The sequence below is a fragment of the Podarcis liolepis genome (assembly GCF_965112155.1).
Source record: "Podarcis liolepis genome assembly, chromosome: 7".
Taxonomy (NCBI): Eukaryota; Metazoa; Chordata; class Lepidosauria; order Squamata; family Lacertidae; genus Podarcis; species Podarcis liolepis.
In genome coordinates, this window is record NC_139561.1 from 38,131,033 (window position 1) to 38,156,342 (window position 25,310).

The 25,310-nt window shown below is 43.5% G+C and overlaps 1 long non-coding RNA gene across 3 annotated transcripts; it reads right to left on the reverse strand.

The window, feature by feature from the left end:
* Nucleotides 1–8,283: 8,283 nt before the first annotated feature.
* Nucleotides 8,284–12,036, reverse strand: LOC310711675. Of its 3 annotated transcripts, XR_014528567.1 has the most exons (3): nt 11,804–12,016; nt 9,702–9,815; nt 8,284–8,458 (listed from the first exon to the last, which is right to left on the reverse strand). It is a non-coding gene; the product is annotated as an uncharacterized lncRNA (long non-coding RNA). The 3 variants fall into 3 exon arrangements; XR_014528566.1 differs by lacking the exon at nt 9,702–9,815 and having other exon boundaries at nt 11,418–12,036; XR_014528568.1 differs by lacking the exon at nt 11,804–12,016 and having other exon boundaries at nt 9,702–10,261.
* Between the last annotated feature and the right edge of the window lie 13,274 nt (nt 12,037–25,310).

The following is a 25,310-nucleotide window of genomic DNA, read 5'->3' on the forward strand; positions in this document are numbered from 1 at the left end:
GCTGTAAGGAGGGAATGGGGGGGGGGGGGTTAGCCGAATTTGTTTTTTGTTTTTTAAAGGTCTCCAAGGAATAGGCAGGGCAAGCGCAAGCAAAATCTCTCAAGTCTTCCCATGGCAAGGCTCCCCGTCATGACTAGTGTAGTCAGTTTCTTTTTCGATCAGTTTCTCGTTTTTCCAATCTTGTGTTTGGTTCTCTGCATCTGTTTTCTAATTGATTTTTTTTAAGTCCTGAATAAAATTCATAAGCATTTTTCTGCATTTTTCTCCTAATATGCACATATTAGTACACAATTTCTTCGAATATACCTGTTTTGCAAAGCAATTTCCTCTAGGATCATGCATTTTTGGATGTTGTTTTTCACGGACATATATGCATTTTTACCCTAGTACATGCATTTTTGAACACATCACTTGGCTGGGGGGGAGAACTGCATTGCAAAAACGCAGAGAAGTCCAAATTTCAAAGGGTGCCTGCATTTTGATCCATGCATTGTTTCAGAAAATGCAGATTAGCTAGGTTCACCTTGAATTGTGATCTGACTCCAAGTTCTCCTCCGTCTCAACCCCATCACATGTGATCTGCAATGGCACAGCCCAGACACAGAGTTACCCCACCACCACCACTCTTGGTGAAAAGTCAGTGATACTCCTCAGTAAATGTGTAGTAGGACCAGACTGAAAAGTTTAGAGCCCTTGCCTGTCTCTACTTATGCAGCCGTGCAGTGAGCGAATTAAGCCATATGTGTCTTATTAAGGAGGTATTCCCATTAACCCAGAAAGTGCCTAGTGGGTTAAATTAGCACAAAGATGTTGAATAAGGCAATGCATTATTCTGCTGAAAAGAGGAAGCTGTCTCAAAAGTAGAAGGAAGGATTTAAAGCCAGCCCCCCCCCCCAAAAACCTCCCAAGAACACCAGACTACAGCCAGCCAATGAGCTTGTTTTCCCTTTGGGTTGCCAGGAAGGGAGCAAGGACAGACGTCAAGCAGTAAAAAGACTCCTTGTGGAATGGCTGCTTTGGGCTTATTCAATTATTCAAAGCCTCAGGGGAGCCACCTCAAGGACCACTTCTCTCCACATGAAGTAACCCAGACCCTGCGGTCTTCATCAGAGTCCCTTCTCTGTGTGCCTCAGCTAAGGGAGATGCAGAAGGTCGACATATGAGAACAGGCTTTTTCAATGTTGGCTTCACGTTTGTGGAATACCCTCCCCAGTGAAACGCACCTGGTGCCATCATTGTCAGTTTTTAGGAAGCAGGCTAAGACATTTGTATCCACCCAGGCCTTTGGTAGTTAGCTTCTACTGTGATGCTCATCTTTTAGTGGGGTGAGCCAGAACTCATCCGTCTTACTGTATTGCTGGATGCACAAAGTCAGAAAGAAAGGAAAAACAAGAAAAGGAGAGACCGAGAGAGAGAGAGAGAGAGAGAGAGAGAGAGAGAGAGAGAGAGAAACTACAGAAAGATAGATAAGAGTAACAAGGATTTCTGGCTCTTTGTCCTGCTGCTACATATACAGTGGTACCTCTGGTTACGTACTTAATTCGTTCCGGAGGTCCGTTCTTAACCTGAAACCGTTGTTAACCTGAGGTACCACTTTAGCTAATGGGGCCTTCTGCTGCCGCCACATCCTCATCTCATCCTGAGGTAAAGTTCTTAACCCGAGGTACTATTTCTTGGTTAGCGGAGTCTGTAACCTGAAGTGTTTGTAACCTGAAGTGTTAGTAACCCGAGGTACCACTGTAATATGTACCTAACATGCATAATACATATAATATGTAGCTTCCATATAATATGTGGAAGCTCATTGGGTAAGAGATTGTGCAATTTATTGTGCAGCAAAGTTACCAGCAACTTGCTTATGCATTCTCTTGAGCAACCCTATTCTATTGGTATTCACCAATGGAACAAGGATACCACTAAGGTATACAGCCCAATGTTCTGAAACATCTGTGCTGAAACATTAAAAACCGCATACCTCAAATAACCTATGTGGAACATGGCATTGGTGGTACAGTACAGTACACCACTGACCCAACGGTAGCAAGTCACACAAGAAGCCTGGTCCTGTCAGGAATGGGAACGTCACTGCAGTCGATCACCCAGAATGGAAGACAAAAGCGTTCTGTCAATGACGCCTGTCGAGGGTTTTGCTCTGAGGGCATCCAAGGGTCCAGAGGTCATGTCCGACCATGGAATTGCTCAATGGGAGCAAAGCCTGCCTTGGAGTTAGCTCCCTCATCCATCTTCTCATTTTCCCTCCTGCCCTGCATTTCCTCAAAGCATTATGAAAATGTCCTCACCGCCACGTTCCACTCCTGCCAAGGCTGGCCAATGCATCTCTGAAGGCATCCTAATTTTTTTTACAACATTGTTGTTTCGCTGATATTTCTATCTTAGCAAAAAAGCTTAAGGAGTCTTCAGGAAGAAATTTCCAAACATTCCACGTAATTACCACCATAATTTTTTTTTATTTGCTTATTTGTTTCCACAAATTTATACCCCACCTTTCCTCACAAAAGGGAGCCCAGGGTGACTAACAAATATATTTCAACAGAAAATGTAGTAGTAACAAACAAGCAAGCACACAGCACTCGGATGAACACACCCCACTTGTGAGCAATGTATGTATTAAGTGTGGTAGATGGTGCTTCTGGGTTGTTTTTGTTTTGTTATTTTACATTTTTTATTGATTTATTGTACTCTTGCATTTGTATCTGCTGTAATTTTCTTGTGATAATATTGTGTTATTCTGTCTACTGCCTCGGGAGCCTTTGGACAAAACAGCATAGAAATAAACCAATGAATGAATGGCAGTACCAATAAAATATAACCAAGATAAACAACCAAGATAAACACAGTAAAACTGAATAATCTTAGTATTGTTGCATATTTAGTTAGTTCTGTTGGCGTTCTTCCTAAGTGTCCCTGCAAACAGGCATTTTCTCATGGGTGTGCTCTGCACCAAGTTCTTGACACCGTAGGCACATTCAAATCCATAACATGCCACTTTAAACAATCATGGCTTGCCTCAAAGAATTCTGGGAAGGGTAGTTTGTTAAGGGTGCTGAGAGCCATTAGGAGACCCAGATTCCCTTCAAAGAACTACAGTTCTCAAGGTTCCTTGGGAAGAGGGACTGATTGTTAAACCACTCTGGGAATTGGGCAACTTGAAATTGCCAACATGTGATTGAGGGTTGTTGCAGATGACTTGTCTATTGAGCATCTCCCCTGAACCATGTGCAGAGAGATTGTATAATGTTGGCTATTTAATGATTAGCCACTCTTTATGCATCTGCAGGGAGGTTCTACAGTCTTTTGAGAGTTTGTTCCACAACAGCTCCACATCAGCACATGATTGAATCCCGCCCAAACATAGGGACGGCCTGGAAGCACCCCATATCCTCATATATAAAAACGCACAATAGGAACACAAACTCCAGCTTCTCCATTTAGCCATTCATTCCTCTAGTCTCACGCCATGTGAATTTCATCCACTACGGAGCACTCAGCCAAGCTTTATCAATGCACATGTTTTTAAACATTTGTCACCAACACATGCCTGATTCCTTTCCTTTTAAAGATGCTTACAGGCAAACATTTCAACTTATCTAAATTTAGAATTAACTTTGGAATTTTTCTGTTTATTCCATGCATGGGTAATATAATCACCCAGAATTTATTTCAGAATAAGGGAGACAGATTGAGGCAGTAAGAGCATATCTACACCACAGAGTCCAACTGAGAGTTTTGCATGGGTTAAGACAGATCGTGTAAGACAGATAGCCAGTTTCCCAGACTATCCCTGTACCTATGCTGATTTCTCTCTTATCTCTTTGATGTTTAGACTGATACATCTTAGGCTGCATCCTGTTTCAGCTTCCTACTCCCTCTCACACACTTTTTTGTGGATCTCTCTTTTGAAAACAAAGAGGCAAGCATGGCATTTTTGTTTGTCCAGTTAGATAATTTATTAGGACAGAACTCTTTCCTTTCAATAATGTACTTCCTTTAATAAATAGAAGCTTTCTTATTTTATACAAAGTCAGTCTGAGTCTGAATGCCTTTCAACTAGATGCTTGCTCTAAGCAAGGCGCCATTTAACTAAAGTTAATTCCTTCTTCTGCATATAAACTCTATAAACTAACATTGGTTTCATGGCCATTTGACAGGCATAGCTCCCTGCCCCCCAGGCCCAGGCAGCCTTTCTCAACCTTGGGTCCCCAGGTGTTGCTGCTAGATGATGGGAGTTGTAGTCCACCAAAAATCCGGCCCTGTGCATACATGTTAATTTGCATGCATGAACATTAAAGCTCAATGCAGTGCACAGCCTAACATTTGACACACTGCAGCTGCTGAGGTATGTTTTGAACTGTCAGGAAGAGAAGTTCTGGGCCTCTGGGATTTTCTAAGCAGTAACTGAATTTACTCTCTATCTTAAGAATGGTTTCTGCTGAAAGAATGAGTTCCCTGTGTGTATTTAGTTGATTTATAGTGTTGGTTATAGTCAGGCTACTGCTGGAGACCAGGTCTGGAAAGTCATAAAACTGGCAGATGGGAATTTCCAAGAGCTCCAGATGAAACACTGTCTGTGCTGGGCGGAGCCTTCTGCTCATTCTGGAGACAAGCAGGTTCCTCAAAACAATACAAGGGCACTGCTGGCTCAGATCAAGAGTTCCATCAAGTTCAATATCTCCTGTCAAATGTGGCCTGCCTCATGCCTTCTGGTTGAGCAAGAAGAGACATGGCAGACGCTTATAAAATTAGGCATGGCATGGAGAAAGTGGATAGGGAAAAGTTTTTCTCCTCTCTCACACCATTATAGCATGTGGACATCCAAAGAAGCTGAATATTGGAAGAGTCAGGGCAGATAAAAGACAGCACATATTCAAACAGCACATTGTTAAACTATGGAAGGTTTTTATCTGCAAGGCTTTATACAGTTTCCTAGCAGGACTCCCAACATAGGCCTGAGACAACTTTCTTATAGCCTAACAGGGGAATCGAATGAGGATGGGTTGCCAAGACTCCTGAATACAATACACCTTTTACTTCTGGCATCCATCCTTTGAGCAGAGCCGTAGCTATGGGATGGGGCTGGACTATCCAGGTTTTTTTGCCTTGGGTGAAGCCTCCAGAGGGCCACCACTGAGGCTCCCAGCCTCTGTGTGTGTACAGAAATGTACATGGGTGGATGCCAAACTGGGTCTCTGACCCGGGTGAAATAAAGCCTAGTTTTGCCCCTGGTTTGAGGTAAGGCTATCAACAGTTCAGCTACCCTCTGTAGTTGAGCCTTTAACATCGGCTTAATGTCCAGATGTTAGTGAAGGATACAAGTGACGTTTGTGCTGCAAAAAGCGTCATTTGCAGATATTGACAGATCAAACCACTTGTCAAAAGCACAGGAGCAGGCCAGACCATTTCTCTGCAGATCACTTGGCAACCTTGCTTTTTTACAAGGCATATTGTTTTAGCTGTCATGGCTTATGGCCAGTAGACGTATCTTTTGCAAATTCTTCAAATACCTCCTCCCCCTCTTTTTTCTTTGGTGTATGTATGCATGGTGTGTGTGTGTGTGTGTGTCAAAACTGACATTGCTGCTATGGCTGTGGAATTGCTTCCAAACATGAAAACATAATTCTCACTCTAGGGCAGCTGAGCTGGCTGCCAGAGTGACAGGGGGAGGCCTTACCTTCTGCCAGAACTTCTTTGAGAGATTAGACAACTAAACTTTGTATCACCACCACCCCAAAATCAAACCCAAGATTGTGTGCATGCTTTGTTTCTTTCTTTTCCATCTACTGCCAAGTATAAAGACTGTGAAGTGACCACAGCTTGAGAGGGCAGGATTCCTGAAAGCCCTCTGAGAAAAGACTCCATATGGAAATTGTGCAAGCCAAGGAACACAAATTCTTTCAGATATGGCTTTAAAGCAAAATCTCTCTCTCTCTCTCTCTCTCTCTCTCTCTCTCTCTCTCTCTCTCTCTGTCTATCTCCGGTGACTCACTGACTTCAAGGCTGGATTGCTGCGATGCACTCTGTGTGGGGCTTCCCTTGCAGCTGACCTGGAAACTGCAGTTAGTGCAGAATGCTGCTGACAGGAGTGAGACGCTGTCTACATGTAAGAACTCTGCTCTGCACTGGTCACCCATTTGCTACCAGGTCAATTCCAAAGTGTTACTGTTGGTATATAAGCAGTTTGGGTCCAGTTTACTTGCAGGATCACCTTATTCCATATATGCCCACTCAACTGCTTTGATCTGAGGAACTAGCACTTTTGCAGTTACCACATAATAGCCATTCCATGCTTGTAAGAAATCCATCTTTTAGTGTGGCAGCACCTTTGCCTTTTGATTCCAACCAGGTGCTTTTCCTGCACTCTTTTCAGCACCTGCTTGAAACATTTTTGTTTAGGCACACCTCTCCAGATATGTAGAAGTTATGTGTGTTTTATCTTTTACATGTTTTTAACTGGGGTTTTTTCAGTCAAGAATTGTAATGTTTTATTTTATACTTTTGTAAAACTTGCTTAGCGTCTTGAATGTAATAAAGTGGTGTATAAATTTTGTTAAACAAACAAAGAAAGAGCTAGCAGCTGAGAAGCAGACTGAACTGGAAAATAGCTCAGCTGGTCATCACCTTCCCCACAATGGAGATATATACTGTACTTCTATTTCAGTTAGAGCAAATATTTCTAAATTTGCATCTACACATGCACATCAGCAAAATGTGTCCTCTTTGGTAGTGTGATATAGTGGGTTAGAGAAAGCCCAAGTGGCGTAGGAGTTAGAGTGTTGAACTAAAACTTGAGAGTCTGGGCTTCTAGTCCCCACTCAGTCATGAAACTCTCTTGATAACCTTGGGCCAGTCACCCTCTCTCAGCCTAACTTACGGTACCTCACAGGGTTGCTGTGAGGAAAAAGGTGGGGGAGAATCACATCTTCTTTGGCAATCACTCATAGCCGAGTAAGATTGTCTTCCATGAACACGCTTTTAACTGTGAGTCTGTAAGTGACTGTGGAGGCCACTTCTGAATCCACACGTCCTTCCACAGTGGGGACATAGGTTTCCAAGTGGGAGTTGATCACGGTGAAGGTTTGCCAAGTGTGCCTTCTTCTTAGGACATTTCTCCCTTTCGTCCTGAATTTGAGCTTGTTTTGGTAAAGGCTGTTCTCCAACTGGAGCGCTCATAGGCCAGTGTTTCCCAGGTGTTTCTACTACATTTCTTTTATATTTGTCGTGAGAGAGTCCTCAAACCTCTTTTGTTGACAATCAGCATTACACTTTCCATTTTTAAGTTTGGAATAGAGTAGCTGCTTGGGAAGATGATAATCAGGCATCCACACAACATGACCAGTCCAACGAAGTTGATGTCAAAGAATCATTGCTTAACCTACCTCACAGGGTTGTTGTGAGGGAAAAGGTGGGGGAGAATCACATACACCACCTTGCGCTCCTTGGAGAAAAGGTAGAATATAAATGTAATATCTATATCTGTATCTGTATCTGTATCTGTATCTGTATCTGTATCTGTATCTGTATCTGTATCTATATCTATATCTATATCTATATCTATATCTAATCTGTATCTGTAGCTGTATCTGTATCTGTATCTGTATCTGTATCTGTATCTGTATCTGTATCTGAATCTAATGTGCAAGAAACCACTCGTGTGAGGAGGGAAGGCTGAGGGTAGGTGGAAATGTCCCATGGACCCACAGCCTGGAGGGTCTCTATCCCAGAAAGAAATTCTGGTGTCCCCCATGCCTCCCTTGTTGACTGTTGGCTGTTGGGGTTAGAGATAGTCTGGCACCTGTTGATTTCTGAAGTCTGCTGCACTGCCTCTTGCCTGAGCCCAGAGCATTGCTTATCTTTTCCTCTTTGGCTGCTTGACATTTAATCAGAATGTCAGATGCAGAAGCCTGAAAGCCATGGCTTGGGACAGATTTTTTGGTTCATTAAAGTCCTGTTCTACTAATGGCCTGTGCGTGCTTTCAGAGGCCAGTGAGCTAGACTCCAGCTGTTCAGGCCTGGAGCTTGTTAGAGTAATTTTCTAAAGATTAGCAAGCATTGATTCCCCAGGAAAGCTTCCCCCTCCTTTTTTTTTAAAAAAAAAAAGACAGGAAGGGGGTGGGGGAGATTGCCCAGTGCCCTTAATCGCTCCTGACTGCACCCACAGTATGCATAATTTAGGAAGCAAACCTTTCATGGTTGTGGTTGGAAAACAGAGGAGGGAGCAAATGTGCAGAACTGCTTGCCTTTGGAATAATTAAAAAGCCAAGGACATTCCAGCAATGCTGTTAATGACAGCAAATATTATGTTTTTCTTTTTTGTATGTAATTGGGTGGTGGTAGATTTTCCACTCCAACCCCCTACGTCCCAGCAGCAGTACGGTAATTGGCGGATCAGCCCATTTCCATGTCAGTTTCTCATGTGCTCAATCACAGGACTGTTCTGTTCCTATTTTAAAAAAACAAACATGAAAAATGTACGTTTAAATTGTATCCATTTAGTTTTGATTTTTCATGCATTATTTGCCTCAAATACTTGGCATTTTCAAATACCGGAAGTGCTTTTCAATACATAAAAAACACAACACCCTGAAACTATATTGCAGAGTTTGGAGGTGTGTGCAATCCATTGAGAGGTGCATTTCAATTAATGTATAAACCCAGGACTGGCAAATAAGACCAGTTCACTTTAGCATGCATACTGAACAAACATTTCTTTCGCTCCTGTGCAGCAGAGCTCCAGTATGCCTGGCAGCCAGAAGTACAACAGGTGCAGCAGACCTCCATCACTTGATCTCCATGCTTAGACCTGCATTTTTTTTTTTTGTACACCTTCATCCAAAGACCTTAGGATGGTTCACAGCATAAAAATACGAGATAAAAAACACAAAATATGTAATAAAAATAACAGAACAAACCAAACCAATAGCTGCCACCCAACCCCCGCTTCCACATTTAAAACTGTGGACAAAGGGATATTATTTCCTTTCTGGAAAGTAGAAAATGGGTTTATGTTAATGCTTCTATAGGCTAATGCAGCATTTAATGTTTAACAGTCACTAGCAAATACAAAGCAGCTGAGTCCAAAACTGAGGGAATATTAGCAGTAGAAAGTTGAAGATGAGAGCAAGTTAGACTGCAATCTCGTACACACTTAGCTCACACTCCCATTTAATATGGCTTCTGGAGTAGATTTGCACAGATGTTTGGAGTGTAGATTGGAGTGTAGATTTACACTGTGTTTGGAGAACCTGGAAAGGAGAGGAATGGAAGATGGGGCCAGGAAAGACTTCTCTAAAATAAAAATGGGACTCAAGGAGGAATTTAAAGGAAGAGAGGGAAGGGCAGTCAGGGAAATGCTTTGGCACATCAAGGTGACGAATTAGAAAGGAGGCTGCAGCTAGAAAGCTGCAACCAAATGCCATCTGTTTTTAGTGCAAGGGGTGGAGTAGAAGGTTGTGTGTGGAGGCCTCTTTCCATTGCCCTCCCTGTAACCTCAGCTTTTGTGTGGAAATGCATCAATCAACAAGAAACATCTCAGACAGGACCTTACAGCAGCTCAGGGGCCAGGAGGTCAGTAAATGTCTGAACCGTATCATTGCAAAATTTCCTATCATAATTGAGGTTTTCAGCTCAGCTTGATATATGTTGGTTGTTGCTTTTTTAAAAAAAGAAGAGGAGTGATAACAAACCTGCTTGCTAGATTTTCAATATCTATGCCAATAAGAACATACGGAGATTTTGCGTGATCCAGCCAAAGACTCATCTAGCCCAGAGTGCTGTTCTTGCAGTGGCCAACCAGATACCTATGAGAAGTTTGCAAGCAGGACCCGAGGGTGGCAGTTCTCTCCTCACCTGTGGTTCCCAGCAACTGGTATTCTGAGGCATTAAAAATCATCCCTGCCTCTGACTATGGAGGCAGAGCCTAGCCATGATGGCTAGTAACCATCAACAGTCCTCTCCTCCATGCAAGCCCCTCTCAAGAAACTGAGTTGCACCCAACTCAGGTTATAAATATGCAGTGGTACCTCGGGTTGCGAACACCTCCGTTGGCGAACATTTTGGAACTCAAACGCCGAAAACCCAGAAGTAAATGCTTCCATTTTTGAATGCGTCTTGGAAGTTAAAAGGCTTACCGCTGAGGTACCACTGTATTTTTCTCAATTTTCTCTGTAAATTTGCTGACCTCCCTTTGTGCCTTGGCTTTCGAACGTTTCAGAAGTCGAACGGTCTTCCGGAGTGGATTATGTTCAAAAACTCTTTCTGCTTTGGAAATGTTGATTGAGGGACAAACCAATGAGAATGTTGTTTCTTTAAAGTAAAACCAAAGTGGAGGTTTGTTGTTTCGAATGTTTAGTACTATAGATTGCATTTATTTATCCACAAGGAACTTAGCACAGGCTACATTGACTCTTACGTTTGGCTGCCTTGGAACAGCCTTTTGCAGATGTGGCTGGTTTATAACTCCCACCAGCCCTGGCCATTGGCCATGTTGGATGGGACTGATGGGAGCTGGAGTCTAAAACATCTGGATGGTACCAGCATAGCTGTCAACTTTTCCCTTTTCTTGTGAGGAATCCTATTCAGAATAAGGGAATTTCCCTTAAAAAGGGGGAAACGTTGACAGTTATGGGTACCAGGTGGGGCTCTTGGTGGATGTTTCACCATGAAACAATCCTAATCAGGAATTGTTTCATTCTGACCCACAGTCTGGTAGTTTGAGGGTTTTCTTATGCTATTTTCTTTAATTAAAGATTATATAAGCAGAAGCCGTGGTATAAAGAAGCCTGAAACACTGAAATCTGGATCCACTTTGAAGCAGCTAATCTGCCTATTGTTATTTTTCATGTGGTCAAAATACATTTAGTAAACACAGGGTTGTTATTCACAGGCGGCTATGTCACTGGGCTAGGTTCAAGCAGGTGGTACTGGCATGCAAAGGACTACACAGCTTGGGACAAGGATACCTAAAAGATATTCTCATCCCTTGCACACTCAAACTTCTGCAGAAGAGAGCATCCTGCAGATATTGTCTCTTTATGAGGTCCATTCCACATCATGTAGGCATCAACCCTTTGATCAGACATTACAACTACTACTACTACATCACTTTACTCATAAAATAAGTCAAATGAACCTACAAACTATTGTCTTTCCAGCACTAATTCAGTGACTTTACTCTTTCAACAAGCTTTTGAAGTGGAGGTTTTTAAAACATATATCACAATTGTGTGAATTTTAAATTGTTTTATACTGTATATACAATTGTTTTTATATGGTTTTTTTTAAAGACACCAACAACCATGTGTAATTGATTTGATTTTTTAAAATATACAGTCCTTTGGTATATGGCTTTGAGATAGGGATGTGATTTTTCAAAATCTCTGTTATAATTTTCTAAAACTCGCTCGCACTCATTCCTTATCCCGCCTTCTCATGAGCTGGCTCAGCGGCCCACAGTCCCATAGGCTCATTACTCTGATGCTCGGCTGCCTTGTCAATTTCTTTCTCTGTTGCGTGCCTGTTGCGAGGTCTTCCAATTAGGCACAGTGGAGTCTGCTGGGAATGAGGCATCCATCAAGGAAGGCTAAGCGGCAGAGCTGAAGGAACAGACTAAACAAGATGTAAACTGGAAGGCTCCGCTCCGCCCTGTGCACTGCCACTCCACATGACTGAGCAGGGTTAGATTGGCCAGGTGGTAAGGAAACTCAGGCCAGGCTTCAAGTGAGGAGCTGCCAGATCCTTGGCAGGCTCCAGTTGAAATGCTAACAGCAACCAGGTCTAAAAAACTCACCGGTGAACAAATACAGACTTTAATACACGGTTGTGGCCTCGCAGAGCAATGGGCCTCAAGTCCTATCCATTTGGCCCTTGGCACTCTCAGCCATCCCTCCTCATTCTTCAGCTGTAGGATGCTAGTATTCAAAATGCATAAGTAAAGAGTCAATTGCAAGAACTATAGAACTCTGCGATGTCATATATCTGAGGCAGTTGTGGCAGTTGGTACAGTTATGGCAGTTAGCAGAACAGTCTTAAGAGTTAGAGCAGCAGGTACACTGTCTGCCTCAGAGAGAGTTAGTCTGTAACAGTTTAACCTATGTAAGACATATTTAAGAAACATCCACCTGCTTTGTGTTTTTAATCTGCATCTGCAAGTACAAGTTATTGGTTCTTTAAACTTTCAAAGAGCGTGTCTTGCATAGTTTTTATAGGAGGGGAAAAGAGAACTAATTAAAGGGTAAAATGACCCAGGGCTATCTTCCGCATTCCCTAGCAAATGGAAACTAGAGTCTAATTCCCACATCATCAGACCTGCTCAACACCCTCCTGGAATGTAAGAACATAAGAAGGGCCTGCTGGATCAGGCCAATGGTCCACCAAACCAGCATCTTGTTCTCACAGTGGCCAACCAAGTGCCTGTGGGAAACCCTCTAGCAGGATCCAAACACTCTCCCCTCCTGTGGTTTCCAGCAACAGGTATTCAGCAGCATTTACTGGAGGCACAGCATACTCATCCTGGCTAAATAGCCATTGATAGTGTGGTGGTGGACTCCTTGAAGGTGGCCCTTTGTCGGATCAGCAGATGGATCAAGTGAGGGCGATCCACAGAGCTAAGGACCACCTTCCAGATCTTGCCACTGTCACTCAAAGGGAACTAGAGCAGGTATCCCACCACGCTCTCCGGGCACTGCTTTGCCAACACAGAAAAGGCAAAGAGTGGCACTTTCCACTGCTCCATGGAGGGCCCCTTGGCATTTTGGAGAAAGGCCTCCAGCAACAGCTTGACCTGCACAGCTTTCCCACTGAATTCGTCCAAAAATTGGTGGAGCAGGGCATGGATTTTCAGTGAAATGCCCTTGACCGCAAGGTCCCTGGCCAGGTAACACACTGCCTCCAGGAGCTGCTCTGGAGGCAGGTAGGCATCAAAGACCATGGGAAGAGCATAGCTGTTATGCAGTAATAACTCTGGGGAAGGTCCTTCAGTTGGGTTGAGGATCCACCGAGCCCTAAGGATTGCCTCCCAGCCCCAGGTTGTTTCCTTCAGCATGGCTTCCTTGCGCCGCATGACAGGCAGGAGTTGCAGAGTGTCTCTGCTGCCTCACGGTCACAGCCGGCATCTGGATCTAGCACACAGAGACCCAGGACTGCCACCATCTTGCCCAGGATGGATTCTGAAGCTCTACAGAAGGGTGTATATTTGCTTCCAACAGGAGGCCTGAAAACTTCTGAAGAGCCTTGCTGCGGACCTCTTTCTTCCAGCTCTGCAGGCCAGCCAGGACAGAAGCTAGCTGGACCTGGAGTTCTTCTTGGCTGAAGCCCTCCAGCAAAATGCCACTGGGCTCAGCAGCACCCAATGGTGCTGGGACACTCAGAAGAACGTCCTCCTCTTCTCCTAGGCTGCAGACTGAGATGGTGTCAAACTCAAAGTCAATGCTCATGGTCATCAATTTTCAGACAGCAATCGGTCAGATTTAATTTTCTGCACACATCTACTTCTTCAGACAGCCGATAATCTAGGGCCATTGTATTTTGATAGATAGCCTCTTTCATTTTGGAGCTTTGGTCTGAGAATAAATCTAACACTGTGGCCGTGCGATTGGTAATTATCTCTACCATGGCTTGGATATGGATAAGGCGATTCAAGATGTATACTGGGGTACGGTACCCTTGCAGACCATCCTGACGCCAAGCGGCTGGGCCAAATTATTTAATGATACGAGTGGGGGGGGCATTCCTGGGTTTTCCATGTTTGGGTACCTCCTATCAAGGATGCTTCAGCCGATCTCTTATGCCTCAGATCGTCGTGCAGCGGGACAGCCAGCTGACCTCCTACTTCACTGGGGAGGAAAAAGAACTTAGGCATGAGTATCCCTACATAACAAACCAAAGGGCCACAATAAATGTGATAATGTGTACCCCTGGAAATCCTTGAGTGTGCTTCTAATAGAGAAGTTATGGTAACCTGTTGCTTTATGAAACTGATGCTTTTTCAAGTTGCCGTCTCCACCCCAATTGGGGCAGAAATACAGCTAATACGTTGAATCACAAAGATACGGCTCAAAGCTAGAATGTAAGTTGCTACATGGTGCAAATGGCTACAATTAACACAGGTTCCCAACTTACACAGTACCATAATGTAACAAAATACAGTGAGAATCAAACCTGAATCAGCACAAATTGCCAGAGCTTATTGTGCACGTGCAAAACATGAAATAAGGTAATGATGTATATGATTGGTGAAAATTGAAATGCTTTGTTTGAAATGTTCTAAATACCACCACCTGGACCATTGGGTGGGGTTGCAGTTTCGCAGAACTATCCGACTGTAACCTTTTGCTTTGCAATAAACGTTGGACTTCCAACTCCTCGCGTTTCTGAGTTTTTTATTGACATAGACTCAGGAGATAAGCTATTTTTGGCTTACAACAACAGTCCTCTCTGAATTTTTCTAATTGTCTTTTAAAACCATCCAGGTTGGTGGCTATTAGTACCTTCTGTGGGAGTGAGTACCATAGTTTCACTATGCATCGCATGATGTGTCCCTGAGCTCTGGCAACTCTGGGAGGTAGGAAACCAGTCTACAGTACCAAGTTAAATTTGAATCTTCTCAAAGGGTCTTGAGAAGATTTTGCCCAGAAAAGGCAGACCATAAATATTCTTCTTTTATCAACCACTTGCCAAACACAAATTTAAGAAGAAATTCCCTTCCCTTCACCCTTGTTCTCTTTCCCCACTCCTTCCCAAATTCAGACCGAAATTCTCCTCAGAGAGGTTTAGGCTCCATCCTAAGCTAAACTACTATTAGATCCACAACCTCTTTTCTGTAGTGATGCAGAATATGATTCAGAAGAGTGCATCTGAGCATGTGCAGCGAACCCTCCTCTTACCACTAACTAAAACAAAAGTCTTTAGGTTTAATCCATGGCTTCTAAATGCATTTGAGCCATGAGATGTCTTCTGTTAGAAATTAAGCACAGTGTTTCCTCTGAAAACTCATTTTTTTATGATAAATAAAATTAGATTGTAGCTCCCTCTTGTGGAAGCAGCACCATTTAGCTGTCGTTTAAGTTTAGCAGTGCCAAGGAATACATACAGTACTTGTATAGTTAGCATATTTATCTAGCATACTGAAAGTATTCTTCAAAGCACTGCAGCACACTAGCACAGAAACTCTGTGAGGCAGCAAATCAGCCCATGGTTGTAATAATCCAGTTTTGATGGAAGTTACTGTTGCTCTTAGTATATCTGACTTGGTAGAAGGCATCTGGAACCAATGGCCTTCTGTCACAGCAATTCAGCCTTCTCGGCTGCAGCTGGACTTCAGCCCTCACTTATAAACACTTCAGGAATTTGGGATAGCCCTGACCTTCAAACAAGCATCTCAGCAGCTGGTCCCAGGAACTAGGCCAAACAGCTGCATATGTTATACTCTATGCTTTAATAAAACAAAACAAAAACAAAAACCAACAGCCCCCGAATTCTGTTGCCAATGTTATTTTCCCTTTGCTAATTTTCATATTTTCAATTTCTTTTCTCACCTATTAAAGGAGAATGGCAAAAAAGAAAGAAAGGGAGAACTTTACAGCAGTGAACTGGTGTTGTGCAGTGTGTTATCTGTAAAATGAATTCAGGCTCTACCAGGAGCTAGTTTATTATGAACAGTGTTTATACAATTCCCTGGCAGGCCTCTTAACATGAACCTGCACCAGTTTTGTCCTCCCATCTCCCAGAGGGAGAAGAGAATCTGGGTTGCACTGAAGGGGACAGCTCATAGTTAATTCACAGTGCCTGGGTGCTCAGGATGAAATATTTCTACCTCATGGTGGAAATGATACATAGAGTACTAATTGACTCATTTTCCCCAGGAGATTTTTTTTTGTTCCGATGAAACCATTAATATTTTACAAATCAGTCCTAATAAAGGTGAGGAACAGTGTGCGGAAGGACTTCCTTGCTGGCAGGAATGACAATGATGTGGTTTTGTATTTCCAGTTCCCACCAGAGTGATTACGTACATTTTGCTGAGCATCAGCAAATTCTATCCAGAACAGTGCTCATTCTCTGCAGGAGGCAGCCTTTTGTCTGTGTATGTATCTGTATAAGAGACCAATTCTGTGCTACAAATATGTTTGCAAACGTGACATAAAGGTTGGCAACATTCAACCCGAGGTGTGAGAATCCCTTGCAGATGACCACAGTATCTGGAGGCAATCAGTCAGGTCATGTAGCCACAGCAATGAGCAGAGGAAGAATGACTGCTCAGATGCGTCATGTACCAGCACAACTGGATGCATTCATCTGCCCCAGTTGCAACAAAACAGGTCTTTCCTGCATTGACCTCTACAGCCACACCAAGCACTGTAACTCTCCAGTGACTTGATTTCACCCCCAAAGGTGCACTCCTTCATAGTCTCCCAAGACAGACGGATGCCCACCAACAGAAGATTGTGTAGTATGTGAGAAAGGGACCGGTTGAATGGAGGAACAGCAAAACTGTGGATGAGATCACACAAGATGTAGAGACTGTTGGAAAGAAGAATGTTAGACCACAGTCTTATACATCCAAGTGGCAAGTGGAGGGCTTGACTCTCTAGGTGGGTGAGAGTGCTAATAATAATAATAGGAGCTGGCTGCAGATAATAGCACAGACCCTTGGTGGGGTCTGTTCCTCCATGTGTTCCTCACATGGCAACCCTATTCTTGTATAAAGATTCACAACACACAGCTAGACTCTAGCCTACAGGTTCTGCTTGGCCTATTGATCCAAGATAGTTGGTTGTCTGTCTGACTCACTACAGTGCATTTACCAGTAAATTCAACCCCTCAAATAGTTGCCAGGGTTGTGAACAATTTGAGGAGGCCATGGCGGTGTGCAGAGCATGCCTGTGAAACTGATTTGCAGACAAGTGAAACGGAAACCAGACTTAGGCTTCTCATGGGGTCTGCCTTCCTCTGCTCCCCTCTCCCAATTAACCTCTGTCTCCGGGGCCTGCACATGGGCCATAAGCTAGGGAGAGTTTTACAAACTTTTCATGCACACACTTTTTAACATGCATCAGGAATTCAGTTTTACTAGCAAAGCGGAGGTTAAACTAGTCTCTTTCCAGCTCCGGGAGGAGTGCGGGGAGCATTTGCGCAGCACACCTACACACTGTAGCTGACACACTGTGTTGCGACAAACAGTTTGGAAAGTTCTGAGCTAGGGCAACCCTATGACATCACCAGGGACTGCCCCTAGGTCTTAGGTTTGGAAATCTCAGGGTCTGGGATGTTCCTCACATGGCAACCCTATTCTTGTATAAAGATTCACAACACACAGCTAGACTCTAGCCTACAGGTTCTGCTTGGTCTATTGATCCAAGATAGTTGGTTGTCTGTCTGACTCACTACAGTGCATTTACCAGTAAATTCAACCCCTCAAATAGTTGCCAGGGTTGTGAACAATTTGAGGAGGCCATGGCGGTGTGCAGAGCATGCCTGCGAAACTGATTTGCAGACAAGTGAAACGGAAACCAGACTTAGGCTTCTCATTTCCGATTGAGTTGGAAGTTAAATCACTTCACATATGGCACTTTACATAAGATTACAAATTAACAACAGGGCTCACACAAGGCAATGAGAAATGTAATCAAAGGGAAATGAGTGGAGGCATAAACACAGCAGGGCTAGTTATCAAGAGCAAATGCACGCCAAACTCACTTGGGGTCCCCAGCTGAAAACGATAAGAACGTAAGAAATGCCCTGTCGGATCAGACTAAAGGCCCATTCAGACCAGCAGGCTGTCCTCACAATGGAGAACCAGGTGCCCCTACAGGAAGGCCAGAAGCAGGACCCAAGTAAAATCATTGCCCTCCAAGAGAGACCAGTACCTTAGAAAAATTATTTGGTTTCTCAGCACTAAATATGGAGGGGCCACAAATAAACATAAGCACATGAAAAAATATTGGGTTGTATTCAATGCTGGTCTTACTCAAAGGGCACACATTTTACATGACTAACTTAGGTCCATTTATTTCAATGGGTCTACTCTGAGGAGGACTTAAAGTACAATCATTGGCCTTCCTCAACCCTAATCTGGAATGATGAAATAGATTTAATCTCAGCTGCAGCCTCTACTGCTACCCAACCTAGCGTCTTCCAGTTGTTGTCGGACTACAACTCTCATCATCCCTGACCATTGGCCATGTTGACCAGGCTGATTGAAGTTGTAGTCTTAAATATCTTGAGGGCACTAGGTTTGGGAAGGATACCCTGTTGCCTTTTCATTGTGGCCTTTCTGAACTGTAGACGTCTGGAATAGTACTGGAGAAAATGTGCCTCTTCTGTTGTTGACAGATTAGAATTGCATTTTAGGAAGTTCAGTTGTGGGTAGTGTGTCCTCGTCTGCTGAATGTCAGCATTGCTTAGACTAGCAAATGAATACTATCAGGACAAGAGGCAGCCTTCATTTAAGCACTAGTCCAATCCCATTCAGCACATTTAAACCTGGTGATTTCCTGTGGGAATCCCACAAGAGGGCACCAGTTCCTATAATCAGCATCTGAGTTCAATCTCAAGGATTGCAAACTATTGATCTCCAAGAGAAGAGTCTTTCTTGATTCAATTGGTTCAGTTTCTATAGCTAACTTGAATGGTTCTTCAGCCTGATCCATGCGTGCAGTGACACCACACATGACCCCCCCAACCTTCAAATATGGATATGCACAGTGAATTGCGAGATTTATCTGGTGAAATCAGGCTGCCTGCAATGGATTTCATGCACTGAAAACCCAGTGTGCAGCAGCTGTGTAAAAGGTCAGTTCCATGCTAGAATTCATAATAAAACTGCCAGCGGCATAATGCTGTTATACAAATCTATGGTGCAACCACACTTGGAATACTGTGTACAGTCCTGGTCATCTCACCTTAAAAAGGCATCTGAAATATACTCGGAATCGAGTGTGAATTTCATGCTCTTTATTCAGCTCATAGTAGTAATGAATGAAACTTTCCCCAAAACGTCTAGCTATATATACATTATTTACACAATGGGCCCCGCGTGATTGGCTAATTCCGTCTGCTCCTGTAGGCCAATCAGGTTGTGGATTCACCACCTCCAGAAGCCTGATTGGCTGCTCCTGCAGGCCAATCACGTCGCTGATTCACTTCCACCTGGAGCTGGATTGAGTGGCTCCTGTGGATCAATCAGACTGCTGCATTCTGGATCCCATTGTTCTAGGATTCAGCTCAGTACATAACAGCATCTCTCATAATACTAGAACCCAGAGCCTTCCAATGAGCTGAATGTTGGAAAAATTGGGACATACAAAAAGGAGATACTTCTTCACACCGTGCATGGTTGAACTATGGAATTTACTCCCATAAAAGGTAGTTACACCCACCAACTTGGATGGCTTTGAAAGAGAATAAGGGTATTATTGGCAACTGGCTGTGAAGGCTAGGCTAGGATCCACTTCCACTGTTGGAGAAAGTATTCCTCTGAATACGAGTTGCTGGGATTCACAAGTGGGGAGATTGCTGCTGCGCTCAGGTCCTGCTTGCAGGCTCCCCATGCGAATCTGGTTGGACACTGTGAAAAATAGGACTAGACGGGCCTTTGGCCTAATCCAGCAGTTAGGCTCTTCTTATGTAGGCCATGGGTGGCCAATATGGTTCTCTCCACAGGTTCTTACTACATCTCCTAGAATCTTTTATTATGGGTCATGCTATGTGGGGCTGCCCATTCCACCCCCGAGCCTTGTGATCCAAAGTGGTACATTTTAAAGAGACAGGCTTCCTACCTCAGTGAGAATTAAGTCTTTGAGTCTTAATTGGCTACAGCCTTTTCCCATATACAATTGCAAAAGCTTTGGAAGCATTTCCTCTGTCTCCAATGTGCAGGCTTTCAGTGCTGTTGCTGATGTAGCTGAGATGTCACCATTGGTGTTTAGAAATCAAGGGAGGTGTTTAGGTGTTTAGGGAGGTGTATAGAAATCAAGGCCCTGCTCCCCTCAACCCCCCAGCCTTTCAGTAGAAGGAAAGGGGACCTTGTTGAGAGTATAGGACTAGAAATCCAAGGGAGGGGCAATGGCATAGATGCCAACTCCCAGGGGACCTGGGTGCCCGAGCACCCACAAAATTCCCCATGAAGGGACTGGGCACCCATAAATTTTGGTGCCAGGGCCATGCAAGCTTCATGACATCCACGGCCCTGGGCACCCATGGTCACAGGGCTAAGTTGGTACTCCTGGGAAGTGGAGTGTTCTGGCAATGGGCATGTTCCATTCTGCAACGTTTTGTTGCAGGTTCTATTTGTTTAAAGCTAATTTCTCTCTCCCCATCTCTTATTCTTGCTGCTGACCACCCTTTCTCTCTTAATGAATGCATTTCCAGCTTGCTACTCACCATCCTCTGCCTGGCTAGGCTTGTCAACTTTTCTCTTAGCTTCTGTAGCAATTAGCAGCCGACAGCATTCATCCTTGTAAAAAGCTTCACCAGCTAATTCCTGCAAGACAGATCATTTTTAAACCAACTATACCATTTTTTCTTGGTCTGTTGCCATCTACAGGTCACCCCAGGTCACTTCTGTGACTCCAACAAGTTTTCCTCAAAGTGTTCCAATAGCGGCCATCAAACCAAACTTTTCAATTTCCCTTATTTCTCTAAATAAGCATAGCTGTGGCCCAGGAGAAAACTTTAAAAGTAAGGTAAAATTACATTACAGTAAAACACACTTGGTCCTTAAAAAAGAATAAACACCATGACATGTATCTTTTAATATCCATCATTGCACATTCACACGAGACGTTTATTTTATTTTATTTTTGAATTGTGCCACACAAAGGGTGGCTGTGTAGACAGAAGTCCTTTCTTTTGGCATTCTTGGCCAGTATTGATACATTAAACAGAAAGCACCAGGCTGCAATAAATAAAGCATTCTGATGGAAGCATATGAATATCTGATTGGAAAGAGGGAGAGGTATTTCATTTCAGATCTCCTTTTCCAAAAAGTCTGAGAGAGGCTTCTGCAGTATGGAAAAGAAGATCTGGTCCCATTTCTGAAAGAACACGCAGTCTAATTTTGGAGGTGCCAGATTGAAAGCGGTAGACGAGAGTTTGTAAGAAGGCTTGATGAGGTGGGAGGAGAACATTTGCTCAGGATCTGCATTTTTCTAGGTTACAGGGAAATAGGGATGGTATGGGTGGCTTAATTCAGTTCCATCTCAATCTTGCTGGCCCTCATTCATAGCTCTAATCTGGGCTGTTTGGAGCTGATTTTTATTTTTATTTTTGATAAAAAATGCATGAATTCTGCATGATTTTTAAAACATAAAACACACATTTGAAATGTAAGATATGCCCCTTTCTATTTTTAAAAGTATGTAGAGGCAGTGTTTTTATTATGCTTAGGCTGAGATACTCTGGAGAGTGGTTTCAAGGCTAACCTTTACGTAGCGCACTAAATGTCAACTACTTTCCACATTTGTAAGACATCAGTCTTTTAGTGTGGCGGCACCCACTATTGACACGGTTCTCTTTTGGGCAGTTGCTGAAAACATTTTTTCCAGCATGAGGCAGCATGGTGTAGTGGCTAGAGCAGACCTGGGAGACCCATATTCAAATCCCTGCTCAGTCGTGAAGGGTAAATAATCTTCTGTCTAATTTACTGTAATTAGTTAAAGCTATGAAAAATTAATAAAAATAATCTTAATTGAAAAAAGAATCTTCTGTCTAACATAATATTTGTTCTATTATATTATTAAATACTATTTTTCCTTTACACTGTTCATTGCTTTTTGTAACCTGTAATCAAAACAAATGACTCCATTGATTAGATCCGAATTTCATTTTTCTTAATTCACCCAACAGTTTTTCAATTGATCTGAGTTCCCCTTATTTTCACTGGAACTTGTATGCACATTTTATTTGGTGGGAGAATTGCAAAGCAAAATTAAAAGAAGAACAAATTTTGGAAAAAGGCTGTATTCTGGTTTGTGCATTCTTTCAGAAAGTGTGAATTAGGGAGGTTTGCTTTCAGTGTGAACTGAATTGAAATTTTTCCTTGTTCTTTTTCCAGACTAGTGGGAATTTTGTCACTTTGTTGATAACCTTCCAAGGTAAAGGTAAAGGACCCCTGGACAGTTAAGTCCAGTTGAATTTGACTATGGGGTGTGGTGCTCATCTCGCTTTCAGGCCGAGGGAGCTGGCATTCATCTGCAGACAGCTTTTTGGGTCATGTAGCCAGCATGACTAAAGCGCTTTTGGTGCAACAGAACACTGTGACTGAAACCAGAGCACACAGAAATGCCGTTTACCTTCCCGCCACAGTGGTACCTATTCATCTACTCGCACTGGTATGTTTTCAAACTGCTAGGTTGGCAGGAGCTCGGACAGAACAACAGGAGCTCACCCCGTTGTGTGGATTTGAACTGCCGACCTTCTGATCAGCAAGCCCAAGAGGCTCAGTGGTTTAGACCACAGCACCACCCGTGCCACCTGCCACCTTCCAAGGATACATCACATAACTTTTCTCCTTAAAGATACAGTGCAGGGCAAGGGGGTAGTGAACCAACTCTGGGAGAAGAGTGTGTGAATGGAGAATGTTGCCGGGGGGGGGGGAGAGGGGAGAAAGAAGAAAACAGATTCTGATTAAATTGACTGAGTCCATGTCAGGCGCGCGGAGAGCTCTGAAAGAGATTTCCCAAGCTCAAAGCCATAATCTACTCAGGAACCATAAGAAGCATTAGAAAACAATTTGACAAAATGGGAAAAAATTGGTCCCCAGATATCAACGAGGGCAGCAAGGAAAAGAGAGGCAGAGAGCATATAAATGTGTTTTTGAGTTACTGGTTTAAAAACAGAACTAAACTGTTTTGTATCTGCTGCTCTTCTTTCCTCGGTTAGTTTTAAATTTGAATTTAGTGTATTGTATCAAACTAAGTCCTGCTCAAAGTAGACCCACTGAAATGAATGGCCCTAAATTTGTCATGTCACTGAACTTAAGCAGGTCTACTCTAGCAGTGAATACCACCCAATGGCTCTCCTCCATCAGACTTGAATATAACCATACCTAATTTTCTTGGAGATACAGTGGCAAATAACAAATTATTTACTGCTTCTTTCCTTTAAAAGCCCTATAAAAGGGTGAGCTTAGGGTCACCCCTGAACAACTGAGAGTACGTGTAGAATCTGTCCTGGTTGCAGAAGCACTATCCTATATTCTGAAGGATTCCAACAGATATTGATGGATTTTGAACAAACTATGCTTCTGATAGGTGTGATGGCAACACGTTGGAATTTTGGGTGCAACTTAGCTTGTAGAAGAGAGGTTTTTCATGGGTTAAAACAGACAAAGAGTTAGGACCTTCAGACTCTCCCTGTATCTTTAACTTCTTGAGCTGATCTCTCTAACTCTTTCATGTTAGAATGATACGTTTTAGGTTGCATCCTGCTTTACAACATCCTCCTCCTCAAATTTTTTCTCTTGGACTTCAAGATGAGAGAGGTAACCTTGGAGCTATAATCTGAGAACAAAGGAGCGAGCATGTGGCTACCTTTGTTCTTCTCCAGACAAGTGGGAACTTTCCTGTCCAGGTTCTGCATTACAGCTGACAATATTTAATTTACTCCAGAATTATTTTCTTTCTTTCTGTGTTTACAGGACCAGGGGTGGAGGAAGCCTCTCAGGCACCTGGGGCGGTGCCCCAAGGGGCAGTGTGAACTGCCCCTAGGGACGCGGCGCGCACAGCTTCTTCTAGGGACATGGCACACGTGGCACCCATTATAGCTCGGACCGTCTGCTGTAGGATGGCTGAGGTCCCATGGCGTGCTACATCCCTATGGGCATCCCTATTGGCATGGCGGCAATCCACTCAGGGGAGATTTTGTCGTCCCCGTCCTCCCCCCCCCCCCGGGATGACACCCAGGGTGGACCACCCCCACCACACACCCCTTTCTCCACCGCTGTACAAGACACACACTGACTAGCAGCAGCTCTCCAGGGTTTCAGACACAGGTATCCACCAGCCAGGGATTGAACCCAGGACCTTCTGAATGCAAAACTGAGCTACACTTAATTTAAAATGAACACAAGAAGCTGGAATGAAGCTCCAATGATGTAGAAAGCTACCTTGTAGACAATAGGTCCATCTAGCCACCACTGGCATTTACTCATCAGCTGTCCAACTCCTTTAGCAAGAATAGCAGGGATTGAGCCATGCATATTCCAGGTATGGGACTCTTTTACTCTGATTTCACAGCATGGCTCACAGGCAGCCTTGACCAGGTGATCCTATGTGAAGGAAGCTGCAGAGTCTGGCCAGATCTGGAGATGCTACAGCCACTTGAAGGAGAAGGCTGTGTTGTGATTCATAATACATACATTCCCCTTGGGGTGTTGGTGGGGATTTAAGAAGGGATGAATATGTCTATTTTGGTTTCTCTATGCTTCTCAATTTTTCTCATGGAGAAAAGGTTTCCCCTCCTTTCTCATAACAAAAGAATTCATGGGCATCCAGTGAAGCTGAATTATGGAAGATTCAGGACAGATAAACGAAGGACTTCGTGCATAGCTAAACTGCTGAACTCACTTCCACAGGAGGAGCGATGGCCACCAGCATGGATGGCTTTAAAAGAGAACTGGACAAATTCACGGAGGAGAGGGCAATCAGTGGCTACTAGCCATGATGGCTTTGTTCTGTCTCCACAGTCAGAGGCAGGAATGCTTCTGCAAACAAACCACTGGAGACCACATTAGGGGAGAGTGCTCTTGTTCTTTAATCCAGCTTGCTGCTTTCCCACAGGCATCTTGGGAGAACAGGATGCTAGACTAGACAAGACATTGGCCTGAACCAGAAAAGGCTCTTCTTACATTCCCCTATTATTTACATTTTGCATATGCAGCTTTCCTAACATACAATTTTGCAAGCACTCTGCCCACTTTCATGATTTTTGCACATTATTTTCCTCAGTATATACACACTTTTCTCTAATACATGCATTCCTGTACCCTTTTTCTTTTTGGAAAGGGCACCACAAAATCTTGGAGAACAGAGAATTTTGAAGGCTATTACTTTTTCAGGGTTAGATGTTGCACCCACACCCCTAGCTGGGGGTCATTTGAGGAACTGGCCTTGCTGTTGTCAAAGCATTTGCCTCTGAGCATATGGGAATTAAGGAGATTCATTATTAAACGGCTCTGCATAGTTCTAAGTGCATTAGATCCCAGCACAAAAAGACAAAGCGTGATCATTGGTGACAAATGGTTACCTTCTGGGGAAAGTTCAAGTTTTAAAATACAGAGTACCTGGTGGTTTGGGGGA